This window comes from Hordeum vulgare, chromosome 7H (genome assembly GCF_904849725.1).
Source record: "Hordeum vulgare subsp. vulgare chromosome 7H, MorexV3_pseudomolecules_assembly, whole genome shotgun sequence".
NCBI classification, from domain to species: Eukaryota; Viridiplantae; Streptophyta; class Magnoliopsida; order Poales; family Poaceae; genus Hordeum; species Hordeum vulgare.
The window spans coordinates 568,613,540-568,633,071 of record NC_058524.1 but is presented as its reverse complement, the minus strand read 5'-3'; positions in this window follow the sequence as shown (position 1 = coordinate 568,633,071).

Sequence of the window (19,532 nt, the reverse complement as noted above, 5' to 3'; positions counted from 1 at the left end):
TGTTATCTCAAAGGGAGAATAGGGTGAGCCTTCGTGGTGTTGGTGTGCCTTCGTGGTAACATCCACCTCTCTAACGGTGACTAGCTTCCCTCCAAGGAAGTGAACATCGGGATACATCTTCGTCTCAGTGACCTTGGTTATCCTTAACCCTAACTCCTTACTTGTGGTTTACTTGTGTTACTTGAGCATACATACATTGCATATTGTTTGTGCTCATTATATTGTGTTGGCTATTTCTTGTACAAGATTAATCGTTCAAGCATACCCTCTATATCCACACGTTCACACTTGCAGCTTTTGATATATCGTGTGCTATAGTGTGATCTAGTATCTTGTGTCGTTCACCTACTTGTCGTGTAATATAGCTCAAGTAAGTTTGTGTAACTTACTTGTGCTTGTTAGTAACTGTATTGTGTCCATCTTGGTAGATCGTGTTGTTGATACACGTTGCAGTGCCTAGTGCATTTAGGATTTGTGCTTGACAAGTATCCTCTTAGTTTATTTCCGCATTAAGTTTAAGCCAAATCCGAAGAAGTTTTTTAAATAGCCTATTCACCCCCCCTCTAGGAGTCATCTAGGTCTTTTCAATTGGTATCAGAGCTAGGTCTATCTTTAATTAGGTTTCACGACCTAGAGAGTATCGATGTCGACTATTGGATCAGTGCACAATGGCACCTTTGACTTTGATGGCACAAATTATACCCTATGGAGAATCCGTATGCTTCATCACTTTTGGGCCATGGGCCCAAATACTTTACGAATTGTTCTTGTAGGGATTGCCGACAAAAAGGATGATGCATCTTCATCTACTAATGAAATGTATCTTGATTGTGAGGCTTTTCTTGCCATTCATCGAACCATAAGTCCTGAAGTGTTTAAGTCTATCTCGACTTGCAAGTCAGCTCATGAAGTTTGGACTAAACTTGAAGATATATATGGTGGGTCCAATCTTGATGAATACGATATTATGATGAAGGAGTTGGTGCATGAGCTCTTCACTCTTTTCGATCATAAAGAGTCCACCACTACTTCCATATCCGATTGCTTGCACACCTCAGCATCTGTAATCTCACAAGGTAATGACATGGTGAGTGAAGAAATATATGTTGATGAAAATGTCATAGCCTCTATGGACATGAGCATATCTAGCACCACACATAGTGTAAATTATTGTGCTGATAGGTCATGCATTTCACCTAAAGATCCCTCGACAAATGTCTGTGGTGATATGCCTGCTCTCCCGTGTCCTCTTGATCAAAATATCTTGTTTCTCCCTAGTTGTTCTATGACTAATCATTTAGGGGAAATCAAGAAATATGAAGTACTTTTGACTAATGAAGAATCTGATTCACCAAAAGAATCATCATCAACTCCTCCAGTTCACATGTGCCTCATGGCAAGAGGTAATAATGAGGTATCATCTTCCCTGTGCAATAACGATGATATTTGCGATGAGGATGATGATGATGACTTGACTGAAAATATCTATGTGATCAGTAAAATTCTTCATAAAGCTAAAAATAACGCTCTTCAAAGGTTCCAAGATGTTCTTGCTTACTTTGAAAATTGTAATGATTCACTTAATCATGAACAAGCTAAAAGTGAACAACTTGAAAATGAACTTGAGAAGAGTCATCAAGCATGTAGAGACTTAAGATCTTCAAAAGGAGAGATTGAAGTTACTCATGATAAACTTAAAAGGGATTTTGAGGTCCTTCTCCTTGAATGCAATAATGTCAAGGGAGAGCTCGTCAAAACCTCTAAGATCTATGAGGAGATTCAATCTACTCATGAGAAGTCTCTAATCGCTACTTACTCCTCTCATATTGTTGTTGATACTTGTACATCTAACCCTATCTCTTTTGAAGTATCAACATTGAAGGAGAATGTTGAGCTACGTGCTCGACTTGATTTACTAACTAGCAATTATGGGAAGTTGGAAGAAAACCACATAATGCTCACAAGCTCTCATGCTGATCTTCTAACATCCCATAATATGCAAAAGTTAGCTCATGAGGCTATAATCACCAAGGCAACATCAAGTGAGCCTCATGTGGACAATGGCACTACTTCTAGTCAAAGTACTATATTTCCATGTGCTAGTCCTCGTAATTCGTCTACTCATAATGTTGCTACCTCGTGTGATGAATTACTTTCCTTGCCTTGTTGCTCTAACATTGAATCTTACACTTCCTCTAGTACTTGCATTGATACTAACCGTGCAGAGGAAATCGAAGAGCTCAAGGCCCAAGTCACTTCTTTGAAGAAAGACTTGGAATAGTGTCATGAAGGGATGTCCACACTCAACAACGTCCTGTGTGAGCAAACATCTCCGAATGAAAAAAATGATGTTGGAGTAAACTCAAACAAGAACAAGAGGGGCCTAGAACAAGTCAAGAATTCGGCCAAAATCATTTGCTTCAAGTGCAAAGTTAAAGGGCACCATGTTAGATCTTGCCCTCTGAAGACGAAGTCTCAAAGTCACAAGCAACAAGGGAAGCGGCCACAAACTCAATCACATATTCAACTACAAGTTGAAGGAAGGCCTCTTCCCAATAATACCCAAGCCAACACTCCCCGAGGTGAGAAATCAACTGGGAAGAAAGCAAAGGGTAGATGTTGCTACTTATGTCGTGAGAAGGGTCACGTCGCTTCGTCTTGCACAAGAGGTAACTTATCCAACCCAATCACTATTGATGATATCTATTCCCTTGGGAAGGATAAGGTTGGCAATGTGTTTGCCAAGTTTGTTGGTACTCAAAATGGAGTCAAGAAAAGAACCATTTGGGTTGCCAAGCCTATTGTGATTAACCTCTTAGGACCCAACGTAGTTGGGGACCAACAAGCTCAAACTTGATCAATAGGTGACTATGGAGGACATTAGAGACTCGGATACATAATGAAGAATTAAGGGGTCTTCATCATTCATATTATCTCAAGCCAAGTCAGTTGGATTATCGAGTTTCTATCTTATATCCAATGTGCCTGCTTACGGTAACTTGTACTTAAACTGTTTACATTGTTAGGTGCTTGCCCCTTTGCATGGTGTGGTTTTATACCTTGCATGCGTTTGTATATGTTGTGCTTCCAACTTGCTTATCTTGAGTAATTGAGTATGTGTATGTTGGTTTGCATATCATGTACATGTGAGTCTTGTATTGAGCCTTTTTGCATCTTGTTTGTATTTTTGTTGACTCTTGTGAGAGATTAATGGATTATCCCATTGTGGGGGAGTGATGTGCTTTGCACACCTCACAATCCTATAAATGTGTATACATGGGGAATACCACTTAGTTTTGATATTTCAAGATTATCTAGTTTCTATGTGGTATGTCTTACTCATGAGAAATTCAAATTCTATATGGTCCATTAAGTATCTCTTGTTGGTTTTAATTTGCCACTTGTTAATATTGTTGGTTTATCACATTATGGGGGAGTAATATGCTATGTGCATATTACAAACCTAGAAAATGTGTACATTTGAGGTGTTGCCACTTAGTGTTGATATTGTAAATTATCCTGTTCCTAGGTGGCATGTTAGCTCTACAAGTTTCATTTGCTTGCGTTTTATGGGTAAAGATGATCTTGGATATATTTGCGATCTACCAATGAGTATCACTTCCAAAATACTTCTTGTCCTTGACAATTGGTATTCCCATCATGTGATAGGAATTGCTAATCGTCTTTACATTGGATTTTGTGTTTCGTTTGCCTTCCTTGCCTCTTATGGATCTATTTTAACATGTCTAGTGTTTTTATAGATATAGAGAAAGTGATGATCCCATCGTGTGCATTTTGTATTTAAATGCAAATTCTATATAATGCACGTCCCTTCGGGGAGCTATTCTATTTTCCTTAGAACACTCTCTTTATTCACCCATCATAAAATCTTTTGATCCCCATCAAGTGTGTGTTGATGGGAGGCAAGTCTTGCACTTTATGATGCTTTGTTCCATCATGAAAATTTGTCGAGGGCTTGGTTTGTTGGAACCTAGCTCTCTTTTGGAAATTAGATACCTCGTGTTTGTTTTCCTTCAATTGGTTTCTTGTTTCCTTTTATTTGGCATGTGTCAATGGATATCTCATTCCCCGAGGTATCTTTTAATTGATATCGTTCAAGTGATAGTTCCTTTTTTTTGTTTAAGATCTTATTATCACTTGATACCTTGTCTTTTGGTGACTTATCAACTTTGTGTTGAGTTGATTCTTGAGAGTCTTGAGCATGCATATCTACTATATACAACTTCTTTTGCTTGCTTTCCTTCTTTGACCCAATATATAGGGGAAACTCCACCTTGTCATAAATTGGCTAAAGTGTGCATGAAATTCAAATTCATATCTATATGCACATATGTATGTGGAGTTTGTCCTATGTATTGCTGGTTTTCTAACTCTTTGGTCCCAATGAGTTTGGGCACCATTTTGTTTGTTTTTGCTGTTCCAGGAATAACTGGAGATGCATTGGATGCTCGGCTCACCTATAAGGAAGGTGTTGAAACCATGTGATTATTGAAGCCAAGTTAGGATGATCAAAGAACAACTATCTACTACATCAATCCAATGTTGTCTCGGTAACAAGTATCCACTTCATGCATTCCTTTCTTGCAAAGGCCCCAACCCGTCTTTTCTTTTCCAGGTTGCATCATGGCATGAATCACTTGATTCGTTCTTGTAGTACTTGTTTGCTTTCTCAAAGCATCCGAACGATGATATCTTACTACTAGTTGGGATGTCTTTGATGTTCGTATGTTGGAAGTTCATATTGTACAATAAGAAAATATTAGGCCACGTGCTATGCTTCCAAGCAAAAGATCTCATTGATATATTTATGACTTCCTTTTGGATATCTAGTTTGTTCCTTCTTGTAACCATTTCGTGTGTACATCCTTCTTTGTGGATATATATCATCATGATTGTCTTCTACTTAGAATCTTTTACACATGAGAGAAGTTACATCTCTAATTGATATCCTCTTTTCTTTCACGTCCATCGTTGCATTTCCTTTTTCGGTTTTTGGTGGCTTCGTGAAAGGATTTGTTTTGAGTGCGTATCTTATTTTCCTACATCTTGATGCACTCTTTGGCCATGAAGATTATTTTTCCTCATGCTTGTCTTGATGAGGGTTTTAACATTTCAATTAGTATCCCTCCTCTTGACAAGGTTCTTACTTCCTAGCTTCACAATGGGTTGTCACAAGCGTTGGTTCTTATTTTGTTTATTAGTAAGCTTGTGAACCCATTTTCTAGTATGTGTGTGTGGGAATGATATGTATTGCACTTTGTATCTCATTTCATCAAGACTATGTTGATGAGTAATGCTCATCCTTATCTTAGTCTTCTCAAGTGCTTTGCCATGACTCACACACATTACTTTGGTTGAGCCTATTCTTAAGTTGCTTCTTTTACATGTTGCTCAACCATTTGTTTTGTGCAATTGATATGCTTATTGTCTCATCTATCTTCTTGCACTCGTTGTGTGTTTTTATTCATTTTGGGGGAGCAACGATCCTATTTTGTGCACCTGTATCAAATACAAAAATCTCATATTAGTTCACCAATCATGGGGAGCTTATATAGTTTTTGATAAAACACTATGTTGCCTTTATCATAATATCTTTTATTCATGTGGTTCGAAGGACCATATGATTGTTTGTTCCATCTGGAATCTTTTGATTGCTTGCCTCTATTTTTGTATGTCTTTGTGGCATACGATCCTTTTATTTGCAATCTTTGGGTCCTCAATATAGTTTGTTTTCCTCCAACTACTTATCATTGTATTTGTGTATTTCTCTGCACTCATATGCTGAGAAGTACACACTTTTTGGAGGACCACCTACTATATTGGCTTTCTAAACTTTTCGTCCATTTTGGCAATCGATGCCAATGGGGGAGAAGTTTAGAGAGTTTACTTTGGATAAGTTTAGAGGGTTTTGCTTTTATTACGTAAGCATTTACATCTTGCATGCATGAATTATTACCTTGTATGTGTGCGCTTGGTTATGCTTATTTCCTTATATAAACTCTCTTGAAGTGGTTGTATTCAATTACCAAAATGGGGGAGATTGTTAGAGCATATATCTCCATATGTGGTTTTGGTAATTGATGACAATTCCTATGGGCTAATGGTTGCCTTAAGTTATACTTATAGGATTTGTCCATAGGCACTTCTTAAAGTCCATGTGTTGGGTTCAAGGAGTTTATATGATGACCAAGATGGTATTCAAGGTATTATCCAAAGAATGGTCATAGAGACACTAGGTTGATCAAGATCTCAGACAAAGAGTAAATCAAGATGATCAACACACAAAGCGTATAAGATGTACCGAGAGGGATCAAGTGATCCCATGGTATGGTAAGCATTGTCCATTACGTGTTTGTGTACTAACCCATGGTCTTTGTGAGAGTCCTATGTGGGGGTTAGGTGTGCTTCCATGGGCTTGCGTCAAAAGGAAGATCTCATACAACCCATGAAGGATGACGTCAAGTGGTGATCGTCATCAAGATCGTGGTGTGCAAGTTCAAGTGGATCAGCATGAATATATCATTGAAACTATTGTTAATGATCATGTGTTGATAAGTACAAACTCATGTGCTAACAAGGACAAGATCAAGATAAGCATTCCTGAGCACTACATGCTTGATTCTTGTGGATGTTCACATGGTGGACAAATGAAGATGAATACATAAGCTAGGCTTTCCACATTGTGTATGGGAGAGCTGCTTGAAGACTTCATCATGTCTTGCTTTCAACTTGAGCCAAGAAGGAACAACAACATCAAGCTCAAGTGAAAGGGCTAACTCAAAGGCATCACTTCCTTTGACGTTAGTGGTGCGGAGTGATGATCAGCGAATAAAAGTATACACTCAAGTATGGATCATCGGTACCCCTTTTATAATTCTTGAGTCTTTAGGGATCCCGCACTATTAAGAGGGGATCACAGGTTTTGTGATGAACTTGCTCAAACTAGATATCCACTGTTCTGCTCTTACCACATCTCCACTACTCTGCTGTTATCAGAGAAACTTGAGCCATATAACTCGGACTTCCGGCTCCCTCCGGACGTCCGAGGGCCGGACGTCCGACCAGCTTCGGAAATCCGGAGCTTTGCACCAAAGAAACTTGAGCCATATAACTCGGACTTCCGGCTCCCTCTGAACGTCCAAGGGCCGGACGTCCGTCCAGCTTCGGAAATCCGGAGCTTTGCACGAGAGAAACTTGAGCCATATAACTCGGACTTCCGGCTCCCTCCGGACGTCCGAGGGCCGGACGTCCGTCCCCTTCCGGAAATCCGGAATCTTGCACCAGAGAAGTTTGAGTCGAATAACTCGGACTTCCGGCCTTCTCCGGACGTCCGGTCCCTGTTCAACTCCACAGTGGTTCCAGATATATTTACAGCCCTCGGACGTCCGACCCTTGTCGGACGTCCGGACATCCGTGAACTACCGGATGTCCGACCCGTGTGTGACTTAAAGTGTCCCCAACGGCATTTTTTCTCTCCCCATTATAAATACCCCCTCCCACTTCGTGACAGGGGGCCCCAACACAGCCTTATCCTCATAAGAACTCATTTCTACCTCACACACATTTGCTCACACCAAATCTTAGATCCCAAGAGCATTTGTGATCCCCTTTGAGAGTTGTTCCAATCAAAAGATAGATCGTCCCCCTCTCCTTCTCTCAACCCAATCTATTTGAGATTTGAGCAAGTTTTGAGCATTCCCCATGATCTTGTTACTCTTGGAGGTTGGAGACTCCTAGGCGGTAGGAGTTCTTCGGAGAGGAATCAATCCGTGTGATTACCCCCCGGAAAAGTTTGTGAGGGTTTGGAAGCCACCTCAAAGGCTTACCACTAGTGGTTGAGAAATGCCTTCCTCGTGTTATCTCAAAGGGAGAATAGGGTGAGCCATCGTGGCGTTGGTGTGCCTTCGTGGTAACATCCACCTCTCTAACGGTGACTAGCTTCCCTCCAAGGAAGTGAACATCGGGATACATCTTCGTCTCAGTGACCTTGGTTATCCTTAACCCTAACTCCTTACGTGTGGTTTACTTGTGTTACTTGAGCATACATACATTGCATATTGTTTGTGCTCATTATATTGTGTTGGCTATTTCTTGTACAAGATTAATCGTTCAAGCATACCCTCTATATCCACACGTTCACACTTGGAGCTTTTAATATATCATGTGTTATAGTGTGATCTAGTATCTTGTGTCGTTCACCTACTTGTCGTGTAATATAGCTCAAGTAAGTTTGTGTAACTTACTTGTGCTTGTTAGTAACTGTATTGTGTCCATCTCGGTAGATCGTGTTGTTGATACACGTTGCAGTGCCTAGTGCATTTAGGATTTGTGCTTGACAAGTATCCTCTTAGTTTATTTCTGCATTAAGTTTAAGCCAAATCCTAAGAAGTTTTTTAAATAGCCTATTCACCCCCCCCCCTCTAGACGTCATCGTGGTCTTTCCAACACCAAAGAAGATCCAACCGCTGTCAACTGCTACTGGTCCGTCGGATCAGCTCTGGCTGGGCCAGTCGACGCGGAGATGGGTGAAGCCGCAGGAAAGCCAGGCGAGGCCTCCGAGGATCTAGGCGAGGCCGCCGAGGATCCAGGCGAGGCGACCAGATCAGCATCGGATCAAGCAGCGGGTCCATCTGGCCCACGTGGCGCAGAGGACGCGGAAACCGGCGTGTGACGCCGGGCGTATGCCAGTGGCACCGGCGTGTACCGCGCGGTCGGTTGTCGCTCAACGGATGCGGAGTCGAGCGCGGGGGACCGGCGACACGTGTCGGCGAACAAGGGGCTCGGAGCGGTTGATGGTGGAGACCCCCCGGCGTCCTGACGCGGCGGCAATCCCGAAGAGGATGCTGTCGGGGCTAGCGCGGGTGTTGGAATTATGCCCTAGAGGCAATAATAAATATAGTTATTATTATAATTCCTGTATCAAGATAATCGTTTATTATCCATGCTATAATTGTATTGAATTAAGACTCATTTACATGTGTGGATACATAGACAAAACACCGTCCCTAGCAAGCCTCTAGTTGGCTAGCCAGTTGATCAAAGATAGTCAGTGTCTTCTGATTATGAACAAGGTGTTGTTGCTTGATAACTGGATCACGTCATTAGGAGAATCACGTGATGGACTAGACCCAAACTAATAGACGTATCATGTTGATCGTGTCATTTTGTTGTTACTGTTTTATGTGTGTCAAGTATTTATTCCTATGACCATGAGATCATATAACTCACTGACACCGAAGGAATGCTTTGTGTGTATCAAACGTCGCAACGGAACTGGGTGACTATAAAGATGCTCTACAGGTATCTCCGAAGGTGTTAGTTGAGTTAGTATGGATCAAGACTGGGATTTGTCACTCCGTGTGAACGGAGAGGTATCTCGGGGCCCACTCGGTAATACAACACACAAGCCTTGCAAGCAATGTAACTTAGTGTAAGTTGCGGGATCTTGTATTACGGAACGAGTAAAGAGACTTGCCGGTAAACGATATTGAAATAGGTATACGGATACTGACGATCAAATCTCGGGCAAGTAACATACCGAAGGACAAAGGGAATGACATACGGGATTATATGAATCCTTGGCACTGAGGTTCAAACGATAAGATCTTCGTAGAATATGTAGGATCCAATATGGGCATCCAGGTCCCGCTATTGGATATTGACCGAGGAGTCTCTCGGGTCATGTCTACATAGTTCTCGAACCCGCAGGGTCTGCACACTTAAGGTTCGACGTTGTTTTATACGTATTTGAGTTATATGGTTGGTTACCGAACGTTGTTCGGAGTCCCAGATGAGATCACGGACGTCACGAGGGTTTCCGGAATGGTCCGGAAACGAAGATTGATATATAGGATGACCTCATTTGATTACCGGAAGGTTTTCGGAGTTACCGGGAATGTACCGGGAATGACGAATGGGTTCCGGGAGTTCACCGGGGGGGCAACCCACCCCGGGGAAGCCCATAGGCCTTGAGGGTGGCACACCAGCCCTTAGTGGGCTGGTGGGACAGCCCAAAAGGGCTCTATGCGCCAAGCAAAGAAAATCAAGAGGAAAAGAAAAAAAAGAGGAGGAGGTGGGAAGGAAGGGGGACTCCCTCCCACCAAACCAAGTCCAACTCGGTTTGGGGGGGGAGTCCTCCCCCCTTGGACTCGGCCGACCCCCTTGGGGCTCCTTGAGCCCCAAGATAAGGTCCCCTCCCTCCCACCTATATATACGGAGGTTTTAGGGCTTATTTGAGACGACTTTTTCACGGCAGCCCGACCACATACCTCCACGGTTTTTCCTCTAGATCGCGTTTCTGCGGAGCTCGGGCGGAGCCCTGCTGAGACAAGGTCATCACCAACCTCCGGAGCGCCGTCACGCTGCCGGAGAACTCTTCTACCTCTCCGTCTCTCTTGCTGGATCAAGAAGGCCGAGATCATCGTCGAGCTGTACGTGTGCTGAACGCGGAGGTGCCGTCCGTTCGGTACTAGATCGTGGGACTAATCGCGGGGCGGATCGAGGGACGTGAGGACGTTCCACTACATCAACCGCGTTCACTAACGCTTCTGCTGTACGATCTACAAGGGTATGTAGATCACTCATCCCCTCTCGTAGATGGACATCACCATGATAGGTCTTCGTGCGCGTAGGAATTTTTTTGTTTCCCATGCGACGTTCCCCAACAGTGGCATCATGAGCTAGGTTCATGCGTAGATGTCTTCTCGAGTAGAACACAAAAGTTTTTGTGGGCGGTGATGTGCGTTTTGCTGCCCTCCTTAGTCTTTTCTTGATTCCGCGGTATTGTTGGATTGAAGCGGCTTGGACCGACATTACTCGTACGCTTACGAGAGACTGGTTTCATCGTTACGAGTAACTCCGTTGCTCAAAGATGACTGGCAAGTGTCGGTTTCTCCAACTTTAGTTGAATCGGATTTGACCGAGGAGGTCCTTGGATGAGGTTAAATAGCAACTCATATATCTCCGTTGTGGTGTTTGTGTAAGTAAGATGCGATCCTACTAGATGCCCTTGGTCACCACGTAAAACATGCAACAACAAAATTAGAGGACGTCTAACTTGTTTTTGCAGGGTATGCTTGTGATGTGAGATGGCCAATGATGTGATGTGATATATTGGATGTATGAGATGATCATGTTGTAATAGAAATATCGACTTGCACGTCGATGGTACGGCAACCGGCAGGAGCCATAGGGTTGTCTTTATACTAACGTGTGTGCTTGCAGATGCGTTTACTATTTTGCTAGGATGTAGTTTTAGTAGTAATAGCATGAGTAGCACGACAACCCCGATGGCAACACGTTGATGGAGATCATGGTGTGGCGCCGGTGACAAGAAGATCGTGCCGGTGCTTTGGTGATGGAGATCAAGAAGCACGTGATGATGGCCATATCATGTCACTTATGAATTGCATGTGATGTTAATCCTTTTATGCACCTTATTTTTCTTAGAACGACGGTAGCATTATGAGGTGATCTCTCACTAAAATTTCAAGACGAAATTGTGTTCTCCCCGATTGTGCACCGTTGCTACAGTTCGTCGTTTCGAGACACCACGTGATGATCGGGTGTGATAGACTCAACGTTCACATACAACGGGTGCAAAACAGTTGCGCACGCGGAACACTCGGGTTAAGCTTGACGAGCCTAGCATGTGCAGACATGGCCTCGGAACATATGAGACCGAATGGTCGATCATGAATCATATAGATGATATGATTAGCATAGGGATGCTTACCACTGAAACTATACTCAACTCACGTGATGATCGGACTTGAGCTAGTGTAAGTGGATCATGAACCACTCAAATGACTAGAGAGATGTACTTTTTGAGTGGGAGTTTAGCGAATAATTTGATTAAGTTAAACTCTAATTATCTTAAACATAGTCTAAGTCCACTTTGAATATATTTGTGTTGTAGATCATGGCTCACGCGACAGTCACCCTGAATTTTAATACGTTCCTAGAGAAAGCTAAGTTGAGAGATGATGGAAGCAACTTTGTAGACTGGGCTCGTAATCTTAAGCTAATCTTACAAGCTGGGAAGAAGGATTATGTCCTTAATGCTGCGCTAGGAGATGAACCACCCGCTACGGCTGATCAGGATGTTAAGAACGCTTGGTTAGCACGTAAGGAGGACTACTCAGTAGTTCAATGTGCAGTCTTGTATGGCTTAGAACCGGGACTTCAACGTCGCTTTGAGCGTGATGGAGCATTTGAGATGTTCCAGGAGTTGAAGTTTATCTTTCAGAAGAACGCCCGGATCGAGAGGTATGAGACCTCCGATAAATTCTATGCTTGCAAGATGGAGGAGAACTCGTCTGTCAGTGAACATGTGCTCAAAATGTCTGGGTACTCAAACCGTCTAGCTGAGCTGGGGATTGAACTCCCGCAAGAGGCTATCACTGACAGAATCCTTCAATCACTGCCGCCAAGCTATAAAGGCTTTGTGTTGAACTACAACATGCAAGGGATGAACAAGTCTCCCGGCGAGTTGTTTGCGATGCTGAAAGTCGTAGAGTCTGAACTCCGTAAAGAGCATCAAGTGTTGATGGTGAATAAGACCACTAGTTTCAAGAGAAACGGCAAAGGCAAGAAGGGTAATTCAAAGAAGAGCGGCAAGCCTGTTGCCAATCCGACGAAGAAACCCAAAGTTGGACCTAAGCCTGAAACAGAGTGTTACTATTGCAAGGGTATGGGTCACTCGAAGCGCAATTGCCCCAAGTATCGGGCAGATAAGAAGGCGGCCAAAGAAAAATCACGTATATTTGATATACATGTTATTGATGTGTACTTAACCGGCTCTCGTAGTAGTGCCTGGGTATTCGATGCCGGTTCTGTTGCTCATATTTGCAACTCGAAACAGGAACTGCGGAATAGACGAAGGCTGGCGAAAGATGAAGTGACGATGCGCGTAGGAAATGGTTCCAAGGTTGATGCAATCGCCGTCGGCACAGTTTCACTTCAGTTACCATCAGGATTAGTTATGAACTTGAATCATTGTTATTTAGTGCCTGCGTTGAGCATGAACATTATATCTGGATCTTGTTTATTGCGAGACGGTTACTCTTTTAAGTCAGAGAATAATGGTTGTTCTATTTCTATGAGTAACATCTTTTATGGTCATGCACCCAATGTGAGAGGATTGTTCATATTGATTCTTGATAGCGATACACACATACATAACATTGAGACCAAAAGAGTTAGAGTTAACAATGATAGCGCCATATTTTTGTGGCACTGCCGCTTAGGTCATATTGGTGTAAAGCACATGAAGAAACTCCATGCCGATGGACTTTTGGAGTCACTTGACTTTGATTCACTTGACACGTGCGAACCATGCCATGGGCAAGATGACTAAAACTCCGTTCTCCGGAACAATGGAGCGTGCAAGTGACTTGTTGGAAATCATACATACCGATGTGTGTGGTCCGATGAGCGTAGAGGCACGCGGCGGATATCGTTATTTTCTCACCTTCACTGACGATTTGAGTAGATATGGTTATGTCTACTTAATGAAGCACAAGTCTGAAACATTTGAAAAGTTCAAGCAATTTCAGAGTGAAGTTGAAAATCATCGTAACAAGAAGATCAAGTTCCTACGGTCTGATCGTGGGGGTGAATATCTGAGTTTCGAGTTTGGTGCTCACTTAAGACAATGTGGAATTGTTTCACAGTTGACACCGCCTGGAACACCACAGCGTAATGGTGTGTCCGAACGTCGTAATCGTACTTTATTAGAGATGGTGCGATCTATGATGTCTCTTACCGATTTGCCGTTATCGTTTTGGGGTTATGCATTAGAAACAACTGCATTCACTTTAAATAGGGCACCATCAAAATCCGTTGAGACGACACCATACAAACTGTGGTATGGCAAAAGGCCAAAGTTGTCATTTCTTAAAGTTTGGGGATGTGATGCTTATGTCAAAAAGCTTCAGCCTGAAAAGCTGGAACCCAAAGCGGAAAAGTGCGTCTTCATAGGTTACCCAAAAGAGACAGTTGGGTACACCTTCTATCTCAAATCCGAGGGCAAAGTGTTTGTTGCTAAAAACGGAGCTTTTCTCGAGAAGGAGTTTCTCTCGAGAGAATTGAGTGGGAGGAAGATAGAACTTGACGAGGTTGTCGAACCTCTCATCCCTCTGGATGGTGGCGCAGGGCAAGGGGAAACCTCTGTCGTTGCGACGCCGGTTGAGGAGGAAGTTAATGATGATGATCATGAAACTCCGGTTCAAGTTTCTATCGAACCACGCAGGTCGACGAGACCACGTGCTACTCCAGAGTGGTACGGTAATCCCGTCTTATCAATCATGTTGTTGGACAACAATGAACCTGCAAATTATGAAGAAGCAATGGTGGGCCCAGATTCCAACAAATGGCTAGAAGCCATGAAGTCCGAGATAGGATCCATGTATGAGAACAAAGTGTGGACTTTGGAAGTACTGCCTGAGGGTCGCAAGGCTATTCAGAACAAATGGATATTTAAGAGGAAGACGGACGCTGACGGCAATGTGACCGTTTATAAAGCTCGACTTGTGCAAAGGGTTTTTCACAAGTTCAAGGAGTTGACTACGATGAGACATTCTCACCCGTAGCGATGCTTAAGTCCGCCAGAATCATGTTAGCAATAGCTGCATTTTTCGATTATGAAATCTGGCAGATGGATGTCAAAACGGCGTTCCTTAACGGTTTCCTTAAGGAAGAATTGTATATGATGCAACCCGAAGGTTTTGTCGATCCTAAGAATGCTAACAAGGTGTGCAAGCTCCAGCGATCCATTTATGGACTGGTGCAAGCATCTCGGAGTTGTAACAAACGCTTTGATGAGGTGATCAAAGCATTTGGGTTTATACAAGTGGTTGGAGAATCTTGTATTTACAAGAAAGTGAGTGGGAGCTCTGTGGCGTTTCTAATATTATATGTGGATGACATATTGCTGATTGGAAACAACGTAGAGTTTTTGGAGAGCATAAAGGATTACTTGAATAAAAGTTTCTCTATGAAGAACCTAGGAGAAGCTGCTTACATTCTAGGCATTAAGATCTACAGGGATAGATCAAAACGCGTGATAGGACTTTCACAAAGCACATACCTTGATAAAGTTTTGAAGAGGTTCAAAATGGAACAGTCCAAGAAAGGGTTCTTGCCAGTTTTACAAGGTACGAGATTGAGTAAGACTCAGTGCCCAGCAACTGATGAGGATAGAGAGCATATGCGCTCCGTCCCCTATGCTTCAGCCATAGGTTCTATCATGTATGCAATGTTGTGCACTAGACCGGACGTTAGCCTGGCCATAAGTATGGCAGGTAGGTTCCAGAGTAATCCAGGAGTGGATCACTGGACAGCGGTCAAGAATATCCTGAAGTACCTGAAAAGGACTAAGGAGATGTTTCTCATGTATGGAGGTGACGAAGAGCTCGCCGTAAAAGGTTACGTCGATGCAAGCTTTGACACAGATCCGGACGACTCTAAGTCGCAAACCGGATACGTATTTATTCTTAATGGGGGTGCGGTAAGCTGGTGCAGTTCCAAGCAAAGCGTCGTAGCAGATTCTACATGTGAAGCGGAGTACACGGCTGCCTCGGAGGCGGCTAAGGAGGGTGTCTGGATGAAGCAGTTCATGACGGATCTTGGAGTGGTGCCAAGCGCACTGAATCCAATAACCTTGTTCTGTGACAACACGGGTGCCATTGCCTTAGCAAAGGAACCACGGTTTCACAAGAAGTCCAGACACATCAAACGACGCTTCAACCTCATCCGCGACTACGTCGAAGGGGAGGACGTAAATATATGCAAAGTGCACACGGATCTGAATGTAGCAGACCCGCTGACTAAACCTCTTCCACGGGCAAAGCATGATCAACACCAGAACTATATGGGTATTAGATTTATTACAATGTAATTCGCATGATGATGTGAGGGCTAGATTATTGACTCTAGTGCAAGTGGGAGACTGTTGGAATTATGCCCTAGAGGCAATAATAAATATAGTTATTATTATAATTCCTGTATCAAGATAATCGTTTATTATCCATGCTATAATTGTATTGAATTAAGGCTCATTTACATGTGTGGATACATAGACAAAACACTGTCCCTAGCAAGCCTCTAGTTGGCTAGCCAGTTGATCAAAGATAGTCAGTGTCTTCTGATTATGAACAAGGTGTTGTTGCTTGATAACTGGATCACGTCATTAGGAGAATCACGTGATGGACTAGACCCAAACTAATAGACGTAGCATGTTGATCGTGTCATTTTGTTGCTACTGTTTTTCTGCGTGTCAAGTATTTGTTCCTATGACCATGAGATCATATAACTCACTAACACCGGAGGAATAATTTGTGTGTATCAAACGTCGCAACGTAACTGGGTGACTATAAAGATGCTCTACAGGTATCTCCGAAGGTGTTCGTTGAGTTAGTATGGATCAAGACTGGGATTTGTCACTCCGTGTGACAGAGAGGTATCTCGGGGCCCACTCGGTAATACAACATCACACACAAGCCTTGCAAGCAATGTGACTTAGTGTAAGTTGCGGGATCTTGTATTACGGAACGAGTAAAGAGACTTGCCGGTAAACGAGATTGAAATAGGTATGCGGATACTGACGATCGAATCTCGGGCAAGTAACATACTGAAGGACAAAGGGAATGACATACGGGATTATATGAATCCTTGGCACTGAGGTTCAAACGATAAGATCTTCGTAGAATATGTAGGATCCAATATGGGCATCCAGGTCCCGCTATTGGATATTGACCGAGGAGTCTCTCGGGTCATGTCTACATAGTTCTCGAACCCGCAGGGTCTGCACACTTAAGGTTCGACGTTGTTTTATGCGTATTTGAGTTATATGGTTGGTTACCGAATGTTGTTCGGAGTCCCGGATGAGATCACGGACGTCACGAGGGTTTCCGGAATGGTCCGGAAACGAAGATTGATATATAGGATGACCTCATTTGATTACCGGAAGGTTTTTGGAGTTACCGGGAATGACGAATGGGTTCCGGGAGTTCACCGGGGGGGGGCAACCCACCCCGGGGAAGCCCATAGGCCTTGGGGGTGCACACCAGCCCTTAGTGGGCTGGTGGGACAGCCCAAGAAGGCCATATGTGTTGACACCAATTTCGGCGAAGTAAAACATAGTGCTTAGATATTATGCAAATAAAATCATTTACATAAAATAATCAAATAAGATAGTGAATCACCGAATACAGAAAAAAAGGGATACAATGATGAATTTTCGCCGCGCGTCTCAACATAAAATAACAAAAAAAAGACATATTGTCGTACAAACTACATGACATATGACTTTCATATACATACGCCATCATCAGCGGCTAAATTCCAACGTTGACCCAAATGCAAATATCACCAAAATGTTATTTATGAACATTATTCTGTCACCGTTAAAAGAAATATTGGCACAATAATGTTCGTATAAAATAATATAGCGTACGATGATGTATGAGGGAAAATATCAAACCGTCATATAATTATCAGTAGAAGAAATGCTTTTCCATGTCACAACAACTAATTTAGCCTAGCTAGACCACATAAATAAACATCTACGTACGTGTTGAAAGTATGGGCTAAGTACATGCATATGTTATGCATGGATTAATTATGCGGCAAGATTAAGAGCTAATCGGGTAATTAGCTAGCCCATGGCCCGAATGCGTAAGGCCTGCATGCATTAACTTATGATAATCAGTTGAAGTTTACCCAACTAAACTCTTGAAGCCCATTAGAAAAATCAAAGGAACGGTCCTTCGGTTCTGCACGATGAGAAGAACGTGGTCAAAACTCCCACGATCCCACGATCACATGACGTGACCGCGCCCAGCCGGAGGCCTCCCGCTAGTGTCCTCGATCCTATATATACCAACCCGACAGTGTATAGAGGGGCTGGTTGGATTCATTGTAAAGCACATTATCCATCCAGCGGTCGGCTCATTCATTCATTCCATCGTTGCTCATTCATACATCCAGCCACTGCTCCCCATCGTTGCTCATTCATACATCCAGCCACTGCTCCCATACACACCAGTAACCGTCATCGTTGCTGCCGGCCGTCTGCTCGTCGTCGTGGTCGCCGGCCGTTCGTCTCGTCGTCGACATCACCGCCGGCCGTTCGTCCGACTCTACCGCCAAGGTGAGAAACAAGGCAAATTGAACTCATACTGCCCTTGCACTACTCCATACTTGAAAGAAAAAAAAAGACTCAAATAAGATGGGATTGTAGTTCTTTTCTTGCTCTTTGGTTGGTTATATTGACACAACCATAGAGCTTCCTCTTCCTATTCTCTAGTTTGGTTATATTGACACAAACTAGGAAATATTTCTTCATATTTGCTACATGATTTTTACTTCTTGGTTGGTTATATTGACACAACCATGGAGTTTTATTTCATAATTCTCGAGTTTGGTTACATTGACACAAACTAGAGAATCTTTCTTCATATTTGCCCGATGTGTTTTTTTACTTCTTGGTTGGTTATATTGGCACAACCATGGAGTTTTCTCCTCATAACTCTTGGTTTGGTTATATTGACACAAACCAAGTTGTTATAAAAAAAATGGACATCTGGATAAAATATTGGCCCTTGGTTTGGTTATATTGACACAAACCAAGTGGCACTAAGAAACACATATTCCTGAAATTTGACATTTATTGGTTCATGAGGGTATTATCTAAATATCTCTAAATTCACATATCATTAAATTAGGCCTCTTGGTTTGGTCACATTGACATGAACCAAGTTGCACTAAAACTATTTAACTTGATAAAATCATGTCTTTGGTTTGGTCATATTGACACAAACCAAGGTGTACTCTAAATGTATCTAGAGATAAATATTGTGCTTGGTTTGGTCATATTGACATAAGCCAAGTCACTTCAAATGTATATCACTAAATCATGTTGCACCCTCCATATGTGTCATTTATCCTATGATGCAAAGTAAGATGAAATCAAATAGTATACCAAAACTATGTTATCACACCAAATATTTTGGTAGTAAAATAAATGAAGCTCGCCAGGTAAATATGTTAACTCAAACAAAATATTGTATGACAAGCATACCATGCATTGCTTAAATTCTCGTGCATGTAGGAAATACCACGCACACGATCCTATAGCCCTTTAGTGCATGCGATAATTAATCATTAAGGAAAACCATATAGTATAATCAAAAGTACAATCCGCTTATGATAAAACAAACATAAAGGTTGATTAATTGATCGGGCATATTAAATAACCCATGCATGCACTTAGGAATATTTCGCATGATCAAACTAATGTGAGTAAAATCAAGTAAATATGATGGTTAAAGTATGTCATGTATATATTACCAAACATCATGATTATTTAAAGAAGATTAAATGCTCCTTCCAACATCCGGCGTCAACGTCATATAAGCATTATTTATAAAATGCTCCAATGCTATAAGAGCCTAAACTATTAGCATCACAAAAATCACATGTCACAAACCCATTTTACTTGGTTACGCTAC